At 37.6% G+C, this 27,818-nt stretch overlaps 2 long non-coding RNA genes across 4 annotated transcripts in view; one reads left to right on the forward strand and one right to left on the reverse strand.

Annotated features, from left to right (window-relative positions):
* LOC112651900 (uncharacterized) overlaps positions 1-17,874 on the reverse strand; it is a 35,188-nt gene extending 17,314 nt beyond the window's left edge. Inside the window, exon 1 of one of the 3 annotated variants that reach the window (XR_003131147.3) lies at positions 17,656-17,874. This is a non-coding gene — a long non-coding RNA (uncharacterized LOC112651900). The remainder of the gene's footprint in view (positions 1-17,655) is intronic. The other 2 variants (XR_003131146.3, XR_003131148.3) reach the window with 2 other exon arrangements.
* LOC112651901 (uncharacterized) overlaps positions 1-27,818 on the forward strand; it is a 92,463-nt gene that overhangs the window by 1,770 nt on the left and 62,875 nt on the right. The window lies entirely within an intron of this gene.

Consider the following 27,818-nt stretch of genomic DNA (forward strand, 5'->3'; position numbering starts at 1 on the left):
ATACTCCCCAGATGGTAACACCATAAAAATGATATCCTATTTAAGTAGAGTCATCTTAATTCTCCCTCTTGGTACTTGTAAGTAGGCAGAAATAAAAACTGTAATATGGTCGGAGGATATAAGTTTCTCTTCTCACAGCTTTCCTGACCCATACAGCCTGAGAATACCTATCTAGATATCAACCAAAGACATAACCATATGCAACATAAATGTTGCCTCATTCTCTGGGAGAACATACAGCATAGGCCAGAGGTCCAAAACTATTGATTGGCCACATATTTTATAGAATTGAATTATTTACCAAAATTAAAAAATATATATCTTTATATGTATAAAATATAAATATATATAAATATATATTAAAATGTAATAACATATTTTTATGTCATAAGTCTCTTATTTCTCTAATTTAAAAAAATCAGAATAATAGGCAGACCTGGTGCCCATTCTTACTGGGATGAAGATACGTAGTGGAGCCCACATCCAATAGTCTATGTGATGCTCCCTCCAGTGAGCCCAAGGCCCCCCTACAGCAGTCATACCTGGCCAATTTCTCTCCTTCTTGTTCAACTCTATAACCATGGGTGTTAAGTTAAAAGGAGCAGTGAAAGGGGAAACATTCATTGAGTTTGCCAACCCTAGCTAGCCTGCAGAGTTGCCCCCAGGCCCCGCTGGCGTTCCCTCTTGCTATCAATTTATTTAGAGCCCTGCAGCCAAGTTAGTACTAGTACAGAGTCCCTGAGCAATAGTGCACGAAGAGGATGTACTAAAGAGATAATCCTCCCTGGTCTTCCAAACATAGTCTACGGGACCAGGCTTCTCTAAGATTGGGGTGGTGTAATAGGAGCCTCCTCAAGACATGAAGAACTGTAGTACTGGATTTTCTTGGAGAATCACTTTTATTCAGCGATAAGTCATTTTTAAAAATGATTATTATACTAAAACAAAGAATTACATTATGCAGAATTCAAGAACATTTACAAGATAAAGCACGAAAGATAAAGCCATTTGTCACTAGTAACAGAGAACCAGGTTTGCATATTTCTGCCTTTGGTGGTAATTTTGTTGGCAGAGTTTGAGGAGCATGACAGATTTCTGCCAACTCCAAATCATTTCAGCTTCTATTTCCTGTGGCCTCAGCCTCTCCTGAATCTCTTCTTGGAAGTCTTATAAGCATAGAATATGTGTCCAAAGCACAAGCAAATCCTAATTCAAATCATTCCCACAAAAACTAAGCAACTCTTAATTTGAAATGTTATTTTAAAAATAATCTCCACTTTAAGCATTCTTTCAACAAAATGTCTTGGTTAAAGACACATCTCCTGGGTCAGGTGGCCTGGTCTCCCCACCACTCAATAGCTACTTGACCTTGAAAAAGTAATTGGACCCCTATGATCTTCAATTTCATTGGTCCTTCATAAGATTGCTATGAGATTTAAATGTGTCATCTACAAAAACACTTGGAATATAATCGGTGGTAGAAAGCTTCTGGTGGGGAAGTTTTATTTTTTTTTAACATTTTATTGTCAGGTAGAAAGAATATGGCTATTCATAGAAGGGGTTTCATCCCCTTATCCTGAGGTGGTAGCCTTGGGTGGAATCTATCAGCCAACTCTCCAGTGACCCAAACTTCAGCAGCATTAGAAGAGAAATCAAAGTGCCATGAAATAGACCTTCTAACTCCAAAAACTTGTTAAGTGTGTTTTGACATCCCCCAGAGCAATAAAAAACTAGAACAAAAGGAAGCTCTGCCCAAATAGTTTAGGAATGTGAGAGACTTGATCTCTAAATTTTACTTTGAAAAATCACATTTTAAATATAAGGGCAAATATTTAATGCTCTATTCTATTCAGGGGCATTGAAATAAAGACCAGCGATATTTATACTTTTAGGTATTTGCTGGGGGTGGTGAGTTGTTTCAGTTTTTGTAAGATTCTAAAGGCATAGGTTCTAGTCCAGATATCATACTCAAAAGCTTATCTATGTTCAGCCAAATAACAGAAGCTTATTCTAAGAGGAAGAACCCATGTGTTTGCTGTATTATAATATACTCATAATTCATTGGCAGTAAAAAAACTAGCAACTCTAGTGTTTCTGATAAGCCTTGCCTGGTACTTCTCAAACTTTCTGGTCTCAGAACCACTTCATATTCTGAGAAACTATTAAAAAACCTCAAAGATCTTTTGTTTATGTGGATTATATCCACAAATATTTACAGAATTAGAACACTTAAAAAGAAAGAAAATTAAATTTCAATTTTAATGCCATTAAAAATACCATTAAATCAAATGGATGCTAAAATAAATGACTTCTTTTGATGAAAAAAAAACTGTATTTGCCAAAGTCAAAAATAAATAAGCAAAACCATTAGGGGCAAGAGTGGCACTGTTTGCAGATCCTTCTAATGTCTGATTTCAGAGAACATGGCAAAGTCTTCCTATCACCTACTGCATTTATCTGCTGCAATATAGTTCTTGGCTGAAGTGTATGAAGATAATCTGGCCCTCACAGATATGTATTTTGGAAAGAAAGAGTATTTGAACAGCCTTTCTAAATAATTTTGTATATTCTTTTTTGATACTCTGCTCAAACCTGAAAGGTGGTAGTTTCTTAAAGGATAGTTGGAATCTGGAATCTGAAACCATATCCATGAGCTTTTTGCACAGACTGGAGTTATATCTATAGGGCTGTCTTGTACTTTCTTTTTTCTTAAGGTTTTAAATTTTTTAAAAATTTATTTGTTTGAGAGAGCATGGGCAAGGAGGAGAAGCAGAGGGAGAAGCAGACTCCCCACTGAGCAGGGAGCCCAAAGTAGGGCTCCATTCCCAGACCCCAGGATTTTGACCTGAGCCGAAGGGAGATGCTTAACAGACTGAGCTACCCAGGCACCCTAAGTCTTGCACTTTCATTGGATTTTCTTACCCATGTGTAATTTTGTGACATTGTGCCTGGGTCATGTGGAAAATCTGACTCACTGAATTATGTAAACAATCCAAATGATGACACAGAGGTGTCAAAAGTCACATTTATTAATATGCCATCAATCTTACCTTTCAGAATTGAAATACTATGAAGCTCACGGTAACAGATAAACATTTTCTTAAGTTCTCATTTTTCCTGGAGACTTCAAATTTTATCATTGAGAATGAATGCTGTCATTTGTGTTCCTGGAAGTAGGAGGCTCACTTGTTTATTTTTTTTTTTTATTTTTTTTATTTTTTATTTTTTCACTTGTTTATTTTTAAGAAAATGTTCAAATACTCAGGTCAGAATAACAGTAGTTTGTCAGTGTGGCTTATAACTCAATCATACAAGTGGTTTCCTTCCTGACGATCATTATGCTTTGAGATGCAGCAGAAATGTTTTATACATAATCCCCATTTAACCACATAGAATATTAAAAAGATTTAACAAAATCCAGAGTTGGGCTTTAATAAAATTAGTAATTTCTACCGCTTAATCAAGAGCATTCTTAAGTAAAACTGGGATTTTCTTTTCCTTTTTTTTCCTATGAGGGCTGGTCATGATGAATATAACCACTATGACCACTGTACAGTTTGATGCCCATGCCTTGATGCATGCTAGGTGCCAGCTGATCATTGCTTTTGCACCATCACTACATGTGGACACAGGAAAAAAAAAAAAAGCCAAATGACATCTTGGTCATTATTACTAAAACAGTTTTGACCTCAAAGACCCCTTGAAAAAATTCCAGGTCAAACTACAGACCAGAGTTGGAGAACTACTGACCTCACTTAAGGAAATTCTCTCGTCTTTGAATTCCTATATACCTATTGCCTTTACAATTTGTTTGACACTCTCACTTTTCCTATCTCTTGTGTCATTATGTCAAATTAACATTTGCATTTTTTTTATTATGCAAACTCTTCATCCCTGATACCTGCAACTACCCAAGGAGTCCTTCTTCCTGGAATAAATCTCTCTGCTCATTTCTATTGAGCGCCCTCCTACCCAACCTGCAAAACCCTCCATCTCCTCCTCTAGAGTTAGGAGTTGCCTCCTCTGGGCTCTAAGAGCACCAGCCCACATTTCTGCAGTCACCTCTACCATATTTCCTTGTTTTGTATCTGCCCATATGGTGATTTTTTTCTTTATTATCAAATTAAGAGATGTCCAATGTTTAAAAAAAAAATCCTAACAACACATGAGGGAATGAGATAAAAAATGAGATAAATTCCAGTGTCTCTCCCTTGAGGTAAACATCATGAACACTCATGAATCCATTCAGACAATTCCGATTGCGTTATGGTTATCTTTCCACATACTCTGCTTGGTTCCTTCAATAGATAGTCCAGTGCCTTGCTGCAACAAACCTGGTCCATGGACGAGTAGCATTAGCATCACCTGGGAGCTTGTTAAAAATGCAGAATTTTAGATCTCACCCTAGCATTCTTGAATCACAATCTGTATTTTAACCAAACCCATAGGTGATTTGTATGTACTGGTGTAGTGGAGACCTGGTATATTCACCTCTCATTCTTTATTTCAGAATATCTATCATTACTCTACTTTAAAAAATACCCCATTTCCAACACATGAGGTTGGCTCCACTTTTCCTACTACAGAGTTGGATGTACAACTCAGGCAAGCTATTTCAAGTACTCCTTCTCTGTGAACATAGTGATTGGTCCATGGGTTGGTGTGGGTAAACCAAACCAATCAGAATCCTTTTTCAGAAACACCTGAATGCTGGGAGAAAGGAAATGCTCTTTTCGCTAGGATTGTTAGCTATAAAGTCAACGTAAACCTAAAATTATTGCTGGGCAGTTTTGGTGCAACACGAAGGAGAGCTCTCTGAAATGATTCTAAAAGAAGAGGTCAGAAGTCAGGGATGAAGAGACCCTCAATGACATTGTTTGAGCCCCTGGATCTAGCTCTGCTTGAAGCCATAGATCCTCATGATTTTCAGAAATATGAATCGATAGATTCTGCTTCATTGGACAAAGTTAGCTTGAATTGGCTTTCTACTTCTTGCAGCTAAAAGAGTTCTGACATGAGATGAAAGAATCTGTAAGGCCAAAGTATATACTTTATATTTTTGTGACCCTTAAAATATCTAGCAAGTGCCTTGAATAGGATAGTCATTGTTATTCATCATCTCAGCCTTCATTTAACTGAATCTCCTCATTCTATACTTTTCTAGAATGTTCACTGGTTATGTCAAATCTGACTCAAATGGGGCAACTGATCTTAACCAGTACAGGAAGGTGGATATGGTTTTTTAATTTTTTTAATTTTTTAAGATTTTATTTATTTATTCATGACAGACACACACACACAGAAACAGAGAGAGAGAGAGAGAGAGAGAGAGAGAGAGGCAGAGACACAGGCAGAGGGAGAAGCAGGCTCCATGCAGGGAGCCGGACGTAGGACTCCATCCTGGGTCTCCAGGATCAGGCCCTGGGCTGAAGGTGGCACTAAACCGCTGGGCCACTGGGGCTGCCTGGAAGGTGGATATGTTAAAAAAAGTTTTTTCACATTATATCTCTATCCAGTCTTATGGCTTCCCTGTCCATTCTTCTCCACCACTACATTTTATCCCATCTTCTGGTTCTTGAAGGAACCCTAGCTTTCTGTGCCACCAAGCCTTTGCACATGTTCTCACTACATCCTGAATATCTAACTGATAATCTCCTACTTGTTCTTAAAAAGCCTTTTAAAGATCACCTCATTTGGGAAGTCTTTCCTAATGCCCACTCGTTCCCTCCCTGAGATTATATTCCTTCTGGAATCTTTGTCAAGCCTTCACAAACCATATTAAAATTGCTTGCATATTTGTCAGGTTAGCCTACAAAATTGTGAACCCCTTGAATGCAGAAATTCCATCTTTCATTCTTGCATTCCAGCTTAGTACAGAACCTCACACTTAATAAGAACCCTTTAAATGTTTGTTAAAATCAAAGAACAAAAATAACAAGTAACAAAAAGATTTCAGTTATTACCATTGAACTCTGCCACTTATTTGTTCTGTGACCTGGGTTAAATCACATATGCTACTGAGATCTTGCAAGTCTTCATCTATAATAGTGTCTTCCTTGTCTAGTATGATAATGCCATAGAATAATAGGCAGAAAAATAACCTCCCCCAACGATGTTCATGCCTTAATCCCTAGAACCTTCAAATACGTTATATTACAAGGCAAAAGAGACTTTGCAGATATATTGAGAGTTTTAGACCTTGGTATGGTGAGATTTTGGATTATTCAGCTAGGCCTAGTCTAACCACATGAGCCCTTACAAGAGAATTTTCTTAACTGAAAAGCAGAGAGTAAGGCAGAGGGGAAGCCAGAAAGGTTCAAAGCTTGAAGAGTGCTTGATCCGCCATTGCTGGCTTTGCAGATGGAGAAAAAGGGCCATTAGTGAAGGAATGTGGGCAGCTTGTAAAAATCGAGAATAACCCCTGGCCAACAGCCACAAAGAAACAGGGCTACAGTCCTGTAACACATGGAATTTAATTTTGCCAACAATGTGAATGGGCTTGGAAGAGAATACATCGCCAGAGCCTTTAGAAAGGACGATAGCCCCACAGGTACCTTGACTTCAGCCTTGTGAAACCCACAGCAGAGAACCAGCTAGTCTAACCTGAGCCTGTACTTTTGACCTACAGAACTGTGAAACATTAAATAGCTGCTGTTTTGAGTCACTACATTTATGGTCATTTATTATGGCAGCAATAGAAAACTAACACATATGTAATATAACATTTTATAAACTAAAATGTCAGGCAAACATGTGCTCTTAGAATTTGATACTGTGATCTATTGGAGATTTGGGGTGAAAGAATGTGCTGAACCAATGTTGGATCTATTATAAGGAGGATAAGGGAGAGAGAAGAAAGGAAGTGATGTTGAAGTCATGAATTTAGTTTGCTCTTCAAATGTTTAACTTTGAGGTTGCCTCTTTCCAAATCCCTGGAGATTTGGCCTTCCTGCATACAGAGAGGTTTTATTAAAGCTCAAGTCCCTTGTAAAAGCTTTTAATAGCTTTCTTTTGAAAAAAAAAAATCATCCTTAACTCTCTCTTCTGTGCTATTCCCCTAAATGCAAGAGAGCTCAAAGATACTAAAGAAACACAGGAGACAAAATTAAATCAGGGGCCCTTCTAACTCCTCCATTATTCAAAGCACTTAGTGGACTAGAAATGATTTAAGAGTGATACAACCAGACTTCAGAGTAAATAGTTTTTATTTTCCTTATTGGTAAGCAGGCAAAAGAAGATTCCATAGTCTCATTAGCAATGATTTTGAATTATTTTTTTGCCAAAAATAAGACAGCGTCTTTCTTCCTGTCTAGTCTACTTTCTTTTTTAATATGGAGGCAAATCAAGAGTAAAGGGAAGGAGATTACAGCTTTATTACTGCTTTTATTGGATGGTTGTGACATGCCAGCAGGCTACCGGGTACTGCACAGAATATAGAAATGAGACCCTGACTACTTGATCTGTAATGTAAATGAAGCCCATCAGAATGTAATATCACTACAAGATTCAAACCAAAGCCATGATGTTTCTCGTAACTGCACTTGGCACTTGAACAGTTGAGACTCACAACATGCTTCATAAACAATTAATTATGCTGGGCTTAAATTTAATTCCTCCAGTGGATAGGACATATGTACAGAAGATGAAAGAGTCAGCTGTAACCTGATGCTCATTCTAATTCTGGATTGTAGGTTCAGCTAATAATAATCACAATAATAGCTGACACTTGTAATCTTCAAAACACCCTTTAAGGATTTATTAATCAACCATCCCACCACCCTATGGGAAAGATAAATATTATTCTCCTTATTAGTAGCCTAAGAAATTGTGACTTCAAGTGGAATGGTTTTTCTGGGGATTTCCCCAAAATATTGCAACTGGAGAGTCAAAGATTAGAATCCCTGTATTGACCAGGGGTAGACCATAAAGGTTACCAGTACCACATTATGAGACAAGGTTCAAAGTGGTGAAATCTACAGAGGGCTTCTGTTACTGGACAAACTGTCCTGGGGTACCCCTAGAAAAGAGGGAAAAGAGTGATGAATTGGAACACTGAAGTGCCCCCAGAGAAAGTCTCCCCCTTAGGGAATTTCCTGTAAAAGCAATGCATGTTTTCCCTATTTCTCCAACTTAGCCAGTCCAGTAATGCTTACTAACTGGGTTTAAAATGGAGGCTAAAAACCTCAGGGGTGCCTGGGTGCCTCATTTAGTTGAACATCTGACTCTTGATTTTGGCTCAGGTCAATATCTTGGGAATTTTTTGTTTTTGTTTTTGTTTTTGTTTTTTAGATCTCAGGGTTGTGAGATCGAGCTCTGTGCTTAGCGGATAGTCTGTTGGAGATTCTCTCTCCCTCTTCTTCTGCCCCTCTACCTCTGCCCCCTTCTCAAAAGAATAAAATAATCTTAAAAAAACAAACAAACAAAAAAACCAACAAAAAACCTCCAAGCCTCAAAGGTGACATAGAACCTACAGAAGTGACTGACTGGCTCACAGAATGTATTATTTTTAAGTAAACATAATTACAGTGCCAGCATACTTATATGCTCTCCACTGGATGTGAGACAATATGTCTGACACCCTGGGTATTATCATGTGTAAAGCACACCATTCTGGGATGCCCTTCCACACCCAGAATCAACTCCAGTTCACAGCAGATGATGCTTCCTTTGTGGAATCATCCTCTGGAAGGAGAGCTCAGTGAGGGCGCTAGAGCATCTCTAATTTGCAGCGATCACTACAGACCTTTCTGCATTTCTCTCTATGCTGTCCTACCTCTTATTTTGCTTTCCTTTTAGCCTTGGTCTTTTCTACCATAAGTCTGGCCTTCTCATTCCCAAATAAGAGATTTTACACTAATTTTCCCCTCTGGGAATATTCTTAGCTCCATAACTTATCCCTGTATCTAGTCAGATGTCATTTTCACCCACCCTTCCTTCCCTTTCTTTATATTTCTTCATAGCAAATATGACTCTCGAAACTACATTATATATTTGTCTAGTTACTCTTTGATTTTTTGAATCTCTTACTAAAATGCAAGCTTCGGGAGAACAGATCTATCTCATTTACTACTGAAGCACTTAGAACCTGACACATAATATGTATATAACATATTCAATGAACTAGTGAAATAATAAAATGTGAACTTGTGTTTGAGCCTCACATTGGGTATAGACATTACTTTGAAAGAAGAAAGCCCTGCCAATAAATTATGAACATGTTTCCATGTCATTTCCTCCATATATCTTCATTATTATTTTAATGGCTGCATAATGTGCCACCAACACCTAAATTTACTAAAGATCTTTGGTTTTTGGAAATTGAGCTTGTTTGCAATTTTTTCTTTTCATTTTTTTTTTAAGATTTTATTTATTTATTCATGAGAGACACAGGGAGAGGCAAAGACATAGGCAAAGGGAGAAGCGGGTTCCATGCAGGGAGCCTTATGTGGGACTCGATCCCGGAATTCCAGGATCACGCCCTGAGCCAAAGGCAGATGCTCAACCACTGAGCCACTCAGGTGTCCCACTTTTCCTTTTCTTTAAAATATTTTTTATTATCTATTTATTTAACAAGTATATTTTATACATTTTTGATACAAGAATCAAGAAAATGGGAAATAAGATAAAGCACAAATTTAGAGATGTTTTTCTAGGTGGATATCCACACATTAATCAAAAATGTCTACCACTGCCATGATAAACCAGTTCTGGTGTTTCCCAAGAATGAAAGTTTAATATATATGTACATATGTTTTGTATATATGCTCATTTTTAAATACACGTTTTTTAACTTAAATTCAATTAATTAAATAATGTATTATTCATTTCAGAGGTAGAAGTCAGTGATTTATCAGTCTTATATAATACCCAGTGCTCATGACATCAAATGCCTTCCTTAATGCCCAATGCCCAGTTACCCCATCCCCTACCCTGTCCTCTCCAGTGACCCTCAGGTTGTTTCCTATGATTAAGAGTCTCTTGGGATCCCTGGGTGGCTCAGCGCTTTGATACCTGCCTTGGACCCAGGGTTGATCTTGGAGTCCCAGGATCAAGTCCCACATCGGGCTCCCTGCATGGAGCCTGCTTCTCCCTCTGCCTCTCTCTCTCTCTCTCTCTCTCTCTCTCTATCTATCATCTATTTATCTATCTCTGTGTCTCTAATGAATAAATATTTTTTTTAAAAAGTCTCTTATGGTTTGCCTCCCTCTCTGATTTTGTCTTGTTTTATTTTTTCCTCTCTTCCCCTATGATCCTTCTTAAATTCCACATATGAATGAGATCATATGATAATTGTCTTTCTCTAACTGACTTATTTTGCTTAGCATAATATCCTTTAGTTCCATCCATGTCATTGCAAATGGCTATTTCATTTTTTTTTTTAAGATTTTATTTATTTATTCATGAGAGACACAGAGAGAGAGAGGCAGAGACACAGGCAGAGGGAGAAGCAGGCTCCATGCACCGGGAGCCCGACGTGGGATTCGATCCCGGGTCTCCAGTATCACGCCCTGGGCCAAAGGCAGGCGCCAAACCACTGAGCCACCCCGGCCGTCCGCGACTTATTTCATTTTTTTTTTTTGATGGCTGAGTAACATGTATATATATATATATATATATAATCCCGACAAGCAGGGAGTGGGACACACGTTTTCCTCGTTTGCCTCTTAAATCAAGGAGGGTTTTTGTTTCACATGGAAGTGTTTCATGTTTTATAACAAATTCTAGCAGTTTGCAGTGTTTAGATGCGGCCAAAGCTTTCAAGTGTGGGTGTGACCCGTTTCCTGGCGAGGACCTTGTCGCCAGCCCAGGGATCTTCTCTGAGCCTCCCGAGGGACGTGGACGGAGAAATCACAAGGGCCGACTGGTCAAGCGCGTCCTGGCCGCACCGGGGTGGACAGGCCGGGCCGGGAGCCACAAGCCTGGGTACAGGGATTTTTTTTTTTTTTTTCAGTAGAAAAATAAAAATTTTATTAAGTGGAGAGGGGAGGGGTTCCCATTTTCTTCACCTTTCCCTAACACCCCACTCCCACCTTTTGTCCTGATGGGAAGCTACTCTGACTTATGGGTCATGGGGCAGGGCCCCCACACCAGGGAACAAGGTGGGTGCAGGGACAGGGCCAGGCCAAAGCAAACAGCCAAAGGATGGTTATGGGTCCATATATCACATCTATATATATATATATGTATGTGTGTGTGTGTATATATATATATATATACACACCACATCTTCTTTATCCATTCATCTGTTGATGGACTTCTGGTCTATTTCCATAGTTTGGCTATTGTGGACATTGCTGCTATAAACATTGGGGTGCAGGTGCCCGTTCAGATCACTACACCTGTATCTTTGCAGTAAATATGCAGTGGTGCAATTGTTGGCTTGTAGGGTAGCTCTGTTTTCAACTTTTTGAGAAACCTCTATACTGTTTTCCAGAGTGGCTGCACCAGGTTGTATTCCCACCAACAGTGTACAAGGGTTCCCCATTCTCTGCATCCTCTCACAAATCTATCATTTCCTGACTTATTAATTTTAGCCAAATGACTTGTATGAGTTGGTATCTCACTGTGGTTTTGATTTGTATTTCCCTGGTGCCAAGTGATAGTATTTTTTTCATGTGTCCATTAGCTATTTGTATGTCTTCTTTAGAGAAATTTCTGTTTATGTCTTCTTTCCATTTCTTGATTATTTGTTATTTGGGTGTTGAGTTTGATAACTTCTTTATAGATTTTGGATACTAGTCATTTATTGGATATGTCATTTGCAAATATCTTCTCCCATTCTGTTGGTTGTCTTTTGGTTTTGTTTACTGCTTCCTTTGCTGTGCAAAAGCTTTTTATCTTGATGAAGTCCCAATAGTTCATTTTTGCTTTTGTTTCCATTACTTTTGGAGACATGTCTAGTAAGTTGCTGTGGTCAAGATCACAGAGGTCGCTGCCTGTTTCTCCTCTAGGATTCTGATGGATTCCTATCTTGCATTTAGGTCTTTCATCTATTTTGAGTCCATTGTTGTGTATGGTGTGAGGAAGTGGTCCTGTTTCATTCTTCTGCATGTGGCTAATTTTCCCAACACCATTTGTTTAAGCGACTGTCTTTTTTTCCACTGGATAGTCTTTCCTGCTTTGTTGAAGATTAGTTGACCATGGAGTTGAGGGTCCATTTCTCAGTTCTCTATTTTGTTCCATTGACATTATGTGTATGTTGTTTGTGCCAGTACAACACTGTCTTGATGATTACAGCTTTGTAATACAGCTTGAAATCTGGCATTGTGGTGCCACTAGGTTTGGTTTTCTTTTTCAACATTCCTTTGGCTGTTTGGGGTCTTTTCTGGTTCCATACAAATCTTAGGGTTATTTGTTCCAACTCTGTGAAATAAATTGATGGTATTTTGATAGGCCTTTCATTGAATGTATAGATTTCTCTAGGTAGCATAGGCATTTTACTAATATTTGTTCTTCCAAACAATGAGCATGGAACATTTTTCCATTTCTTTGTGTCTTCCTCAATTTCTTTCATGAGTGTTCTACAGTTTTCTGAGTACTGATCCTTTGCCTCTCTGGTTAGGTTTATTCCTAGATATCTCATGGTTTGGGGTACAATTGTAAATGGGATTGACTGTAATGTCTCTTTCTTCTGTCTCATTATTAGTGTATAGAAATGCAACTGATTTCTGTGCATTGATTTTATATCTTGCCATTTTACTGAATTCCTCTGTGTTTTCAGGCAATGTTAGTGTGGAGTATTTTGGGTTTTTCACATAGAGTATCATGTCATCTGCAAAGAGTGAGAGTTTGACTTCTTTACTGATTCGGATGCCTTTTATTTCTTTTTGTTGTCTTATTACTGAAGCTAGGACTTCTAGTACGATGTTGAGCAATGGTGGTAATAGTGGACATCCCTGCTGTGTTCCTGACCTTAGAGGAAGAGCTCTCAGTTTTTTCCCATTGAGAATGATACTTGCTGTAGGCTTTTTATATACGGCTTTTATAATGAGTTATGTTCCCTTTATCCCTACACTGTGAAGAGTTTTGATCAAACAAAGGATGCCATACATTGTCAAATGCTTTTTCTGCATCTATTTTTTTAAAAGATTCTTTATTTATTTATTTATTTATTTATTTATTTATTTATTTATTTATGAGAGACACAGAGAGAGAGAGGCAGAGACATAGGCAGAGGGAGAAGCAGGCTCCGTACAGGGAGCCCCATGTGGGACTCGATCCTGGAACTCCAAGATCATGCTCTGAGCCAAAGGCAGATGCTCAACCAAAGAGCCACCCAGGTCTCCTGATACACTATATTCTGAGTGTAGTTTGGTCAGTTTGTTAGAAAAAAAACTACATCTCAAAAACTGTAAAGAAAGAAAAATATACATATACAAAATTGAAATTAAACAGATTGAAAGGATAAAATGTAATTGTAAAGGTGAAAATTTTAAAAAGACTTTAACAAACAGAAAAAAAGAGGAAGAAAAAAAAAAAGAAGTGAATATGATCAGACGGGTGAAGAGAACAGAACCATACATTAGATATTAGCTGTATTTTGGTCTATTAGAAGAAACTGCATCCCAAAATTGTAAAGAATTAAATATATATATATATATATATATACAAAAAAAATAACAGAAAAGAATATAACAAAATAATAGAAAGAAAATAAGAAACTGCATCCCAAAATTGTAAAGAATGAAAAACATATATATATACACACACATATATACATATACATATATATACACAAAAATAACATTAAATACAATGAAAGAATAGAATGTAACTAAAAATGAAAATTAAAAATGCTTTTTAAACAAGTTGATTAAAAATAAATAAATAAATGGATAAAACAAGAAATTGGTTGAAAAAAGAAAGAGAGAAAAATTAAAATTGAAAGACTAAAGAACCACGAGGGGAAACCCCATGAATTCTACATGCTATATTCCCCTAGCACTGGAGTTTTGCAGTTCTCGGTGACTGGTAAACTTGGTCTTGCTGGATGTTCTCATAGATCTTCTGGGCGAGGGGCCTATTGCTTGGATTCTCGAGTGTCTTGGCCCTGGTGGAACTGCACCACCCTAGCCAGCGGCCAGGCTCAGTAATCTGCTCTGGATTGCTCTGTGTGGCTTTTGTTCCCTGAAGGCTGTCTGAGCCATTTTAGAGGCTGAGAGTGATAATGGCTCCCATCTCCAGCCCCTGAGCAGAAAGCTTGGAGCCCCACTCCTCAGTGCACCCTCAGGGAAAAGTCAGTCCCTCCTGTCTCCCTGGTCTCTATCCCCACTCGGTCCTCCCCCAACCTGTGGCCCAGCATTTCTGTCTCAGGCGCCTGACCCCATTCGGGATCTCCAAACCCTGCTGACTCCTGCTGCCCACACCTGTGCTGCTCCTCCCTCGGGAGAAAGCGGGGGTGTCTCACCAGTTCTTCCACTTGCTTGGCCTCTGCTTGGGGAGACTGTGCCATGCTTCAAGGTTTGGGGCAACCCCGGGCTGAGACACCTTCCCTGGGCTCACTGATTGCATCCAGCTTCCCTGCTCCCATGCGTGGGAACTCTGCTGCACTCAGGCCCCCTCCGTCCCCCTGTGACCCCGGGGTTCCTGAGACCACACTCTCCCACCTAAGATTCCACCCTGGCTTTGCTGCCTGAGCACCTTTCGGGCAGGGTCGTCCCTCACCGGAGCAGTCTTCTACAAGTTCTGATTTTGTGCTCCACTGCTCTATCAGTAGAGAGTACTGATACTCTCTGGTAGGGTGGCCGGCTGCTGGAGGCTGCCTCCCCCTGCAGTTTCTCTTCCCCTACACCACCTGGGGTTCCCTTCTCTGCACTACTGCCTTGCAGAAAGGAGTCACTTTTCTATTTGTAGAGTTGTAGCTATTCTCTTAGATCTCCAGTTGAGTTCGCAGGTGTTCAGAATGATTTAATAGCTATCCAGCTGAATTCCTGGGACCAGAAGAAACTAAGGTCTCCTACTCCTCCACCATCTTGGACTCCTCCAAGGTTTTTTCTTTTAAACTAGTATAACATAGGATGTAACAACGAGGAAGGGATCAGGGTGAAAAAACAAAGCTCCTCTGTTTTTTGGTTGTCAAGGGCTGCTCTGCCTCCTTATGACCCGGCTAATTCCTAGCAACCCAGAGTCCTGCAGCAGCCCTCCAAGGCCAGATGCTTTCTTGCTGCTACCTGGTTCCCATGTCTAGTCACCAGGGTCTCAGTTCCTGCCTGAAGATGAGAAGATATGGAACTATAAACATGAAGCATGTTCTCTGGAAATGTCGAGTCCCTTCCTACCCCCATTGATCAAAGGGGAAAGCACTAAGTTCATGGTCCCTCTACCTTGTGGTCTTATCCTGTGCTATATCCCTTTGGGAGCTAATCATGGGTAGAGTAATCTAATTACACTAATTTAGGGTAATGCATTAATGCAAGAGGTTTTGAACGGCCAAATAATTATCTGCTCAATTTGGGGCCTTTAGGAGAGATTATCAGGCATTGTGATTTCCAAAAACAGTTCTGGGAGGGGCCAGAGAAGTTAGGAGGCAGAGAGAGAGAGTGTGTGTGTGTGTCAGCCACTATCAAATGAGTCACATTATCTGGAAAACAGAGTACTCGATTCACAGAACAATCTAATCCAGTCAGTGCCCCATCTCCCACCCCCCCCCCGCCCCCGGCTTCTCGATTATAGTATGTAGACTCAGCCATAAGGGTAGGTTAGGCCTGTCCTAAATTCTGCCCTCAGTTTCTTGACTGTTACTCAGCATGGGAGCAACTTTGAAGCTAGAATAGATTTTTGCTGTGAATCGATTTTGATCTTACATTCCTAAGAGACCTCCCCATTCCACAATGCATACTGAAATATAGCTTTTGCTCCTCTCATAATTATAAAATATAAGATTGCTGGGTCTATTTCCTAGAGGCAAACAGTATTAATCTGCATACCTGGAATGCTGTTTCAGTATTCATCTTTGTGAAAGCATCTGTAGGTTTTGTCATAAACACATAGTGTTTAAGGAAACTAAATTAATTACATATGCTTTAATATTGAAAGTACAAAATAACAAACCTTACCTAGAATGCATATTTTAACTGTCTTGCTGAGAGGAAAGACAGATGAAAGAAAAATGTGTACTTAAGTATTCATTTAATAGTGTGGATGGTGAGGAGCAAATATGTGTGGATGAAAAATGAATGCTATAATCAGATATTTGTGAAATAAATGAAATAGAAATATTTGTGACTAAGATACAAGTATAATCTCAGGAACTACTGAAACAAATATCATCACTAATAAGATATTTCTGGAGGCTCACAAAAATATAATCAATTTTTCAGTTCATAAAATTCCAAAAAATGGAATTTACATTTGCTAAACCAATTAACAAATTCTAATTTACACAGTGTTGATGCTTCTAATTGGCAGCCGTGCATTTTTATGAGTTTTCTTGTTAATCTCTTATGGTAATCAAACTCACAAATTTAAAATTCATTGGTGTTCTTGATACATGTAACTAGTTAAAATTCTTAATTAAATTAGGGTGACTAAAAGGAAAGTTGTTTTAAAAGTAAAATTGTAAAGTGTTATGACTAATGCTGTACAAATTAGCATAAAGTAGGTTTGGGGAGAATCATTCTGAAGACTTTGCAATTAGGAGCACCTGCTATTAGTGCGCTTGTTAAACTTTTATCAATTAATCATTACTCTCTCAAATAGCAAGAAAAATTGAATGTTGTGAATATGAAGAGAGTGATTAATTGCAAGTGGCAAATTGCTGACTGGCTCCATTATTACCTGTGCTTTAAGGATTTTTAGAAATAAATGTCTATTATCAGTTTTATGAATACATAAATTATACTAATGTGTTCAGTACTGGTTGGTTTTCTGTCTTCCTTATTTAGTAATAATTATTTTCTCAAAGTTTTAAAGATGACTTAGAGAACACGGATTCTGTAATAGACTATTATGGCTTCATCAAAAACATTTAATGGTTGTATTATTTGATCTTACTCTCTAAATCTACACCATCCATATTTTCCCATCTAAAAAAGCATGGGAAGAGGGAAAAGTTGTTTTGTCATGATGTAGAAATCAATCCTTATTTGAAGTACAATTTAGGATTAAGCAATATAGCACTATGACTTCGAAATGTTAATTAATTCTCAATTTGGCCTGCTGTTCTAACCCAAGCATTTAGATTGCAAAGGGCATTTTTGTTAAGACTCATTTTATTACAAGTTAAAATTGCGAAAAAAAATTGATTTAGAAATGTATTTCTAAATCAATGTAGCAATAGCAGAATACCTAAAGTATTTGCTAGAATGTACTTTTCATTATTCCAAGATTCACACAGGGATCTCTAATGGTCCCTGAAAATCCAGAGATTATCAAGAAATGTGACTTTAAGTACCATGAAATTGCTATAGCTATTTATCTTAGCTACTCATAGATAAAGCCATATAACTGTTAGATGGAAAGAGTCTCAAATATAGGAAAGATTTCAAGGATATTCTAGATTAAAAACAACAACAACAACAACAGCTATAGAACATTGTTTAAATTAACAAAAAGTGTCAGGGGTTATTGGGGGGTAGGAGATGAACTATAAACCAAACCTTTAAAAATTACAAATTCAACCAAAAAAAAAATATCAAAGCAGAATTCCATTCTTACCTTCAGGGAAGGTACCCCACACTGTATTGCCATCCATAAAAACTCTGGTATCACGAACTGCATCCTTACATTTACCTGAGCTCCTCTGCTGGCCCTTCAGATCATGTTTGTTCATGACTGCCTGAGCCAATAGAAGAAAGTCACTGTGGATGGTAACTATGGTAACTAGACCTATTGTGGTGATCATTTCACAACATATACAAATATCGAATCATTATATGTTGTACACCTGAAACTAATATAATGTTGTATGTTAATACTTCAATTTAAGAAACAACAAAATCACTGATTTTCTTCTTTAAAAAATTTTTTTTTTGTTCTGGCTGTTTTAGGCCATTTATATTCATTTTTTTTAAAGATTTTTTTTTAAGACTTATTTATTTACTTATGACAGACATAGAGAGAGAGAGAGAGGCAGAGACACAGGCAGAGGGAGAAGCAGGCTCCATGCGGGGAGCCCAACGTGGGACTCAATCCCGGGTCTCCAGGATTGCCCTGGGCTGACTGATGGCAGCGCTAAACCACTGAGCCATCAGGCTGCCCCAAATCACTGATTTTCAACCAAAAGGTCCTGGCATGAAAAGACAGATCTATATCAGAGTTTCTCTATTGACATTTTGGACTGGATCATTCCTTGTTGTGGGGGGTCTTGACAGTACAGGATGTTAAGCAGCGTCTATGGCCTCTGTAGAATCTCTGCAGTTGTGACACCCACAAGTGTCACACCCTTGTAGAACCTCTGCAAGTGAGACACCCACAATATCTCCAGATATTGTCAAATATTTCCTAGGTGGTAAAATTGTCCTCCATAAAGAAATACTGGTCTAGAATGGTCTAAAGTTCTAGATAATTTTAATGTGGTAAACCAGGTATATTAGGCTGCCAGTAATGGTGTCCTTTGTCAGGTGTTGACAACTACACCACCTGGATTCATTTTCTAGTTCTTCTACTTACTATGTGGCTTCAGTTGTCTCTAAACCTTACTCTGTTCATCTATAGTGTGGGAATAATAGTGATTTCCAACTTAATAGAATGATTGTGGGGAGTAATAAGACAATGACTATAAGCACGTAACAGTGTCTGGCACATTATTAGTCCTCCATAAAAGTTGCTTATTTTTGTATTATTATTTTAGGTCCTTATTGAGTCACATTTCTAAAACTATGGAATCCTAATTGCCTAGACATTGTACTAGAGACAATTTATAAATAACAGTAGTAAATAGTAGTAATAATTTACATTTGTTTAGCCTTTCAGAGAGTCTACACCCTGTCACAGAGATTATTTTTAATATTTCCATCAAAATAATTTTTTAGGATCATTATGCCCAATAGTCCATTGAATATCATGAAGGAGGTCAAAAGAAATAAAAGTCTATTTTGGGGCTTCAATGAACTTAAAACCTAGTTAAGGAAAATAATCTACACATAAAGTCATTCGAAAAAAACCCAAACAGATGAAACAGTTGTTTCATACATATTTACGAGATTGCAAACTTGCTGAAGATAGTAATAGTCTTAGACACCCCTTTAATTTCCCTGCTGGCACTTTAGAAGTAGAAGCAGCTCCGTAAATATTGGTGAGATGAAAGGATGGTAGGAATGTCAGAATGAAAAATGTATTTTCTTCCAAAATGTCCCTGACTTATTACATGGCCTTGTTGAGGCCAGTTCTGTAAGTTGGTCTCCCAGTGGAGAAAATAATGATGCCTAATATCTGACATTTATACAGCCTCAAATAGTTTACAAAGCATTTTCATTTACATTATCATATCTTGTGATAATATATCATCAGCCCCATTCTCCTCTGAGAGTTCAGCAATTTAATTATTGCAGCTATATCATGGGTCTTGGCCCCAGAGTTTTCTCAGCCTAGGATATATTTCAGTCCTTAAATGACCCTTATTTTATAAGACTATGCTTTAATAATACCTGACCAATTTTATTATATATAAGATTAAGTTATAAATATAAGACCCCTTAGAATCTTTGTCTAATGGCACAGAATCATGGAACGAGGTGTAGCCCAAAGAATCAGTTTTGTCTTGTTCTTTTATAGATGAAGAGATACAGACCTATGGACTAAGAGAATTTCCCATGTTCTCGGGGAACAAGAGAACTGGCCAAGTCAGAATTAGAAGCTGATTACTCTTTTATTGTCTCATGGTATTAATCATTACCGAAGACAAAGGATTTAAATCTAACTCAAATTAGTCAAGCTTCCTTTGGCTCTGTGAAAATATTTCACTTGTAAGAGCATGTACATTTTTAAGCCTCTCATTTATTAACTCAATAAACTAATGAGCACATAATTTACTTAGCCAATATGGGCAGTAGTAATGTAATGCAGCTGACATCCTTTACTAGTTATTTGTGTATGAAGTTTAAGTGGAATTTCTTTCTCTTCAATTTCAGCTTTAACATCTAAAATACATTGAGGCAATCACCTTCATTTTAGAGAAAATTTCAACTATCATTAAGTGAAAATGAATCAAATATTTTAAGCATTCTGTGTAGCCATCATGAACTTTTATCTTCATTTTACTCTCATTTGATATTTTTGGAGACCAACCAACCATGCCACAAGCTTTTATATGCTGCTTGTGTGATGTAGCTCCTCATAGATTTAGAGAATGTGCCTCTTTCTTCTTTTGGACAAAGATGTGTAAGAGGTGGCTGATAAATATTGAAAATGTAGTTGGCAGCCTACTAAGACTTTAAGAGCCACTAACTAAAGCTATGCACTTGGTCTAATGAGCCATCCTTCATACAATTTCAATGTTTATAGGGCTGTTCATATAGAAAAGCTTTAATAATAGGTATGTACAATGAGAGATGAGTGAGTCAATCTGCAGTGACTAAATTTAAGGCTAGAATGAAGGATCTTAGTGAGTTATGTATGTAATCATTGGCGAACTATTGAAGTTAAACATTTGTCTAACACTTTCTGAAATTGGATGCACTTTTTGTGGTCAGATTTGGCTGAATATAAAGATTATGATCAGTTGTAAGCTTCTAAAGGACAGAGACCACATTTTATGCATTTCTCTATATATTAGGATGCAGTTGGCATTTACTAAATAAATTTTTAACTGAACCAACTCTGTCTCTAGAACATTAAGTGAACTATTAGCCCTTCTCTGGAATCTAAGGATGGCACAGCTTCCACAGAATCTTCTGCTTGCATTTTCACACACAACTATGTTTAAGCATATGGATTATGTATGTGGATGCTGATTGCTAAATTTACTTGTAAAGTTTCTAGAAGCTAGGTTGTCTAACATTGTGCCATTGAGACTTCCCACCGGTTTTTTAAGCCAAGATAAATAACCTCTTGAAATAGAAAATCCCAAATCTTAAACCAAATCAAGAGAAAAATGGTATTCTCAAAAATACCTGGGCACCAGGGCCAATGGCTGCAGTTGTCAGCAGTATTAAGACTAAGGAGAACCTGGACAGAGAGAGATCCTGGTAGAATTCTGTAAATGAGATTATTTGTGGAACCCTCTAAATTTGTCAGAATCCATGATAGGCCATGTCAGGAAACAGACTATCAAAACTTGAAGAGGAGAGATCCATTTTATCACAGTCCTCAGGCTTACCTTTCTTAGGAAAAAACTATGGTTGGTGTTCTCCAATCCTTTGTCAATGCCCCTAAGGGAGAATAACTTAATGCCCCAATGAAGTATCATTCTCTGAAGGGCAATTTAACCAGCCTTTGATGCCTCTACCCTAATAACAATACTCATCTCATCCAGAAACTTTTATTGTCTCCTTGTAAGATCTCACAAACACAGAGCTGGCATGTATCCAGCTTCCATTATACTCTTCCAGATTGAGGAATTAGTTATCCTTACTGTCATCCCCCTCATTCAACACCATTCCCCTGGGTAAAAGTCCCAACATTTTCCAGGTACAACCAACTCAGCAGTATAGGTATCCATCCTTGAAGTTTCAAAAATGCAGACTCTTGCTTATAAATGTTCTCCATGGGCAAAATGAGATTGATTTGCTAGGTTGAAAGTGAGCTCTCCATCAGGAGCAGTGGGATCAGGGAATGCTCAATACACAATCCAACAATTTCAATGCTTTACACCTGGTGGGCTCACTTGCAAGTACTTTTTGCAAGGTAAAGTTTCTGTTATACATAGTCAGAATGTCATGGGTTCCAAAGTTAAGAAATACAATGGACTGAACTTGATGGTTATGAACACAATTTCTGTGTGAGAGATCTCAACTTTAGAGTATCCATCTCTCCAGAATCATAGGATTTGATTCTTTGTCTGTTGGGAGAAAATAGTTTTAGAGCATTGCCCATTCTTCGTCCTGGTTTGAAAAGACTTTCTGGTAGCAAAACAAGCATTTAGTAAAGTTGGGAGGAGCAATCTTAAAGGAACTGCTTTTGAGTTGGCTATCTCATATCACCAGAACATCTATTCAGTGTGAGCTTTTATGTGGCATGGTAGACGTAATTTGTTATAACAGATAAATTCCCTTGTCAAAGGAAAACACTACCTGCCCGGATGAGTTATTTTCAGTCTTGGCTGCACGTTAGAATCACCTGGACAGTTTTAAAAACTACTGATGCCTAGGCCCCACTCAAGATATTCTTATTTAATTGATCTGGGGCAATGCAAACCCTTTAGTATTATTTTTTTCCTAATTCCCCAGTGAGTGCCCAGTCTGGAGAACTTCTGCTTAGATTTATAATCTCTCTTTGATAATTTTTAAAATTTATTTAGCTTTACAATGTTCTACAAAGATAATCTTCCCTGGAGGACTGAAGGGTAAGATTGATGATGAACTCAGTAATTTCCCTACCTGAAGCCATTGGGGAATGGATTGGTCATCACTTCCCACTGGGGCACTATTTTAGATATAGAAAAATTAACCTAAAAGGGATATTTATCATTAGATGTGTTCATGAACTGAAGTTGGTGGTGCTAAATGGTAGATATAAATCCAGAGGAAATATTACACTTGTCCCTAGATCAAATATTCTCACTTGTCATTTATCATCTAAAGACATATTAAAAAATTCTGCCTTAGTTACTCAGGGAAAAGGTTTCTCCTCTCACTTTCTTTTAACAGATTAATGATCACTTAAACCTGGTCTGCCCTTGATCTTCCAGGGTCTGATTTGACAAGGAGGGTTGGGCAGCCAAATGAATCCCTGACCAGATTTGTGTGCAACATGTGAAGTAAAAAATAATAAAAGATGTGATTTTATACATTTCAAATCTTTCTATGATAGGGAGTCCTGGTTCTGTCACGGTGGAGTGGAATAGCCCCATTCCTCACAGGCTCTCCCCATCACAATTAAACAACTTTGAACATAACACAATAAGCATAGGGATTCTCTGAAAGGTGGAAGGAAGGCTGGCTGTAAGAGACCTTGAGACCTGAAGAATAACATGCCAGTGAGTTCCCTAGATCTCCTGATTGCCTCACATATCTTCAGAGATCTGAGAGGGCATTGCAGAAGACTTTAACAGGTACACACCAAAACATAAAAATAAAACACAGAACAAAACAGCCCAAAAATAAAAGAAAAATAAAACCCTCAGCAATAGCCCATTCATCCCAAGCCAAAGGATGGGAAAACGTGGGACCTCAGGTAGAATCTTCTTGCAATACCTGCTCCACTGTAGTCAAACATTATGGGGGGGGGGAGGGAATCACACCTTGTACCCATGCAGTTTCAGCCCTGGTATGGAATTTTGATCTTCTACCCCAGGCCCTGCCCAGGCAAAATCACTTGGATTCCCTCATCGTTTATGTACAAGATCCTGAGAAGGGAGCTGATCTTTGATATGCTTCCCAATGCCCTGTGGCTGGTCCTGCAATATCCCCACTGAAGTGAGGGAGTCCTTGGAAAGCTGAGCACCCACCTGGACTGGCATCAAGGACACTAAACAATGGGTACCATTTGGAGCTGATAAGCACCCTGCTTTCACCCCAGACCTGGAGTTAGCAAGACTAAGTGGAGAGTTGAACCTCTGTACCCACTTAGCACTGGGGAGGTGGAGTAAAGTAGTATAAGGCAGGGAAAGTGACAGTCCACTTCTTCTATATGTCCCCCCTCCTAGTGTCAGCGGGGTACAATATGGAGGTGAACCTCCCTCTTCATCTGGCATCAAAGAGGCAGAAGAGGTAACAGTAATGGCAGGAAAAATTGGAACTCCACTGGTATCAGAGGAGCTTAGTTTGGAACCAAGTTTGCAGTCACACCACTCAGCAACAAAGCAGTGTGATGTCAGGCCCACTTTTGCCATGATGAGGTACACCAGGCCCTTCAAGAAGCTAAACATAAACAACAATCAAGATCTTCAGGTTCATTTTAATGGGAGCATAGCCTGCAAAAAAGATGAATAAATAGGAACCAGAGTCTCCTAATATAATGTCCAAAATGTCTAGGCTGCAATAAAATATTATTCATCATATCTAGAACCAGGAAAATTATGACATGAATTAGAAAAGCAACCAATAGATGCCAGCACCAAGATGAATCAAATGTTGGGACAATTTGACAAGGATTATAAAACAACCATCATAAAAATGCTCCAATAAGCAATTACAAATTCTCTTGAGACAAACAAACAAACAAAAAACAAAATCTCAGCAAAGAAACAAATTATTAAAAAAAATGAGAGTTATAGAACTGAAAAAATATGATAAGTGAAACTGGACAACTGACTACATGTGCTTAGTAGTAGAACGGGAATGACAGCGTGAACTTGAGAACAAACAAATACGGTTTACCTGATGTGAACAATGAGGAAATGGATTGAAAATAAACAGAGTCTCAGGGACCTGTAGGACAAAATAACCCACAGAAATGTGCAGATTCAAGAAGCCAAGCAAGCCTCAGAATACCCAAAGAAATCCATGCCAAGGTACACTGTAATTAAACCTCTGAAAACTGAAGACAAAGAAAAAATCCTCAAAGAAGTCAGACAGAAATGACACGTTACTTAGAGGAAAACACCAAATCAGGTGAAAGCCCATTTCTCATCTAAAACCACAGAGGCCAGAAGGAAGTGACACGTTTTTCAAGTAGTGGAAGAAAAGAAGTCAATTGCCAACTCTAGTCTGGTGAAAATATCCTTCAAAGATGATGGGTAAATAAAAACATTCTCAGAAAAAGGAAAACTAAGACAATTTATGGTTAGCAAATCTACTGTTAAAGAGTAACTAAAAGAAGTTCCTTAACTGTAGAGGAAATAATAGGCGGCTTTGAACTTCGGAAGGCAATAACATCAAAATGGGCAAAGAGGGTAACTGTAATAGACAATCCTATTTCTCATGAGATTCTTTTATCATATTTGATGATTAAAGCAAAAATTATAACACCATGTAACGTAGTACTTAAAGTATGTGGAGTAAATACTAAAGAAAACTCTGTTTAAGAGGTGAGGAGGGAGATTGTGCCATTTGTGACATGATGGACCTGGAGGGCATTATGCTAAATGAAATAAGTCTGAGAAAGACAAATATCATATGATTCCACTCATAAATGGAATCTAAAAAATGAATAAAGAAATAAATGACAGAATAGAACTATGAATACAGAGAACAAACTAATGGTTGTCAGAGGGGCAGGGGATGGTGGGATGGGCAAAATGGGTGAAGAGGGAGTAGGAGGTACAGGCTTCTGGGTATGGAATGAATAAGTCATGGGATAAAAATCAGGGCTTAAGGGATACAGCCAGTGATATTGTAATAGTGTTGTATGGCGACAGATGGTAGCTACACTTGTGGTAAACATAGCAAAATGTATAGATTTGTCAAATTTGTAAGTTGTACACCTGAAAATGTAACATTGTGTGTCACCTATACTCAAAAAATACAGATAAAGAAAAGTAAAAAAAAAGTGGGGTTGCTAAAAGGACCTTAACAGAAGTAAAATTCTTTAAACTTCATTCAAAGAGGTAAAATGTTGATAACATCACACGGTGATAACTCACATATGCATATTATTATATGAAGGACAACCACTACTAAAACTAAAAATACTGTATATAAAAATAAGAAGGGATCCTTAAAAAGTATTCTAATATCTCAGAAAGGGTTTATAAAAAGGAAAAATAGAGGAAAATTAAACAGAGAAAATAGAAAACCAATCTTTTCTTCTGTACTTTTTGCTGTCTTAAAAAATATAAATCAAGATGGTATCCACATAAGAGTACCTGAATTTAGCAGTCAAATCTAATCATAAAGAAGAATCTCAGACATCATTACTTAGGGTACAAGCTCAGTGAGGGTATGAATAACTATTTATTCATTTATTTATATAAATAACTTTTATAATAACTTTTTAAAAGTGACAGGTTAAAGTAAGTACTCAAAAAAATTTATTCTGCAGTCAAAATGGTAGTCTTCCTTTTAGTCAATAGTTGGTTTTTCATAAACTAATATGAAGTTATTATCTCGTCTGGTTGCATGAGATATTGGTTAAGATGAGATATTTCCTATTTTTTTAAAGGGCTACCCTTTAGTCTTCAAACATTATAGAATCATTAGCTTAAGAGAACAGCCATATATGTCAAATACTTTAAAATATTTTTAATATAAAAGAAATAAAAATGTAGTAATAAATTAAAAGCTAAGGTTCTCAAGGCAACATTCTGGTGGAAGAAGGCCAATATAAGATACTTTTTTTTTTCTGATTTTGGTCACTATTACATTTTTTTAAAATCATCTAGTGAAGAGATTATTCAAAGTAGTGAAAGGTTGTTGCTTTTATTAGCATTGTTGCTTTACTGTATTTTGCTTTTTGCTCATTTGTACTTTGTAGGATTTCTTCAATAAGCATGTACAAGGTTATATAATAAGATAAATATTCCAGGTTTCCATTATGTAATGGCCATTAGCAAATTTTAATTTCTCTGTACACATTCTCCAAAAAACATACCAATCACGCAGGCATGCAAATAACAACATCACACAGGTAATAATGAAGAAAAGGAAAATATTCAAAGTATTTTTATGGGGTGAGAACAACACTGAAACTATAAAGCTAGAAACTCCAACAATGAAAATTAAAGACAATTTTATTTATGTATGTCAACGCAAAAAAAATCTAAAATAAAAATTAGCAAACAAAATAAAACGGTACATTCAAAAATAATGTATTCTGAGCAAGTAGAGTATATTACAACAATGCAGAAACAGTTCACATTTTAAAAGCCATAATTGTCACTCAGCACATTAATACATTTAAGGAAACATTCTCTAGATTCTTGAGAGGTATTTCAGAATTCAACAATTTCTAACTTAAAAAAATATATTCTGAAATAAGATTTAATGAATTCATCCTAAGATGAATTATCTTAAGATGATTATGTTGTGGGGGATCCCTCGGTGGCTCAGCGGTTTGGTGCCTGCCTTGGGCCCAGGGCATGATCCTGGAGACTCGGGATCGAGTCCCACGTCGGGCTCCCTGCATGGAGCCTGCTTCTCCCTCTGCCTGTGTCTCTGCCTCTTTCTCTCTCTGTGCCTCTCATGAATAAATAAATAAAATCTTTAAAAAAAAGAGGATTATTTTGTGTGTATGTATATGTGTCTGCCTGTGTGTGTGTGTTTATATTTCTATTCCTGAACCTAAAATGTAACATATAAATGTTTCCCCATGGGCAGCCCGGGTGGCTCAGCAGTTTAGCGCTGCCGTCAGCCCAGGGCGTGATCCTGGGGACCCGGGATCAAGTCCCACATGGGGCTCCCTGCATGGAGCCTGCTTCTTCCTCTGCTTATGTCTCTGCCTCTCTCTCTCCCTGTGTCTCTCATGAATGAATAAATGATTTTTTAAAAAAGATATTATTAAAATAAATAAATAAATAAATGTTTCCCCATACATAAGTATAGGGAAACACTCTATAAATTCTGAGACAGCATAGGGGGAAGATGCCTATCATTTGCATTACTCTATGCTCTTGTGTTAGAAATATTATCCAATATAACTATAAGAAATAATTAGGAGTATAGTAATTATAAGAGAAAAAGATGAAAATGTATCTTGATCTATAAATAGATAATATAAATATGTATAATATGTATTTGATATAAATAATACATAAGTGTGTAAATAAATTTAATAAATGAATTATGATAGTGTACTTGAAAAGGGTCAATGGAAATAGAATTATAAGTAATAATATAATTCCA

The sequence above is a fragment of the Canis lupus genome, chromosome 4, assembly GCF_003254725.2.
Source record: "Canis lupus dingo isolate Sandy chromosome 4, ASM325472v2, whole genome shotgun sequence".
NCBI classification, from domain to species: domain Eukaryota; kingdom Metazoa; phylum Chordata; class Mammalia; order Carnivora; family Canidae; genus Canis; species Canis lupus.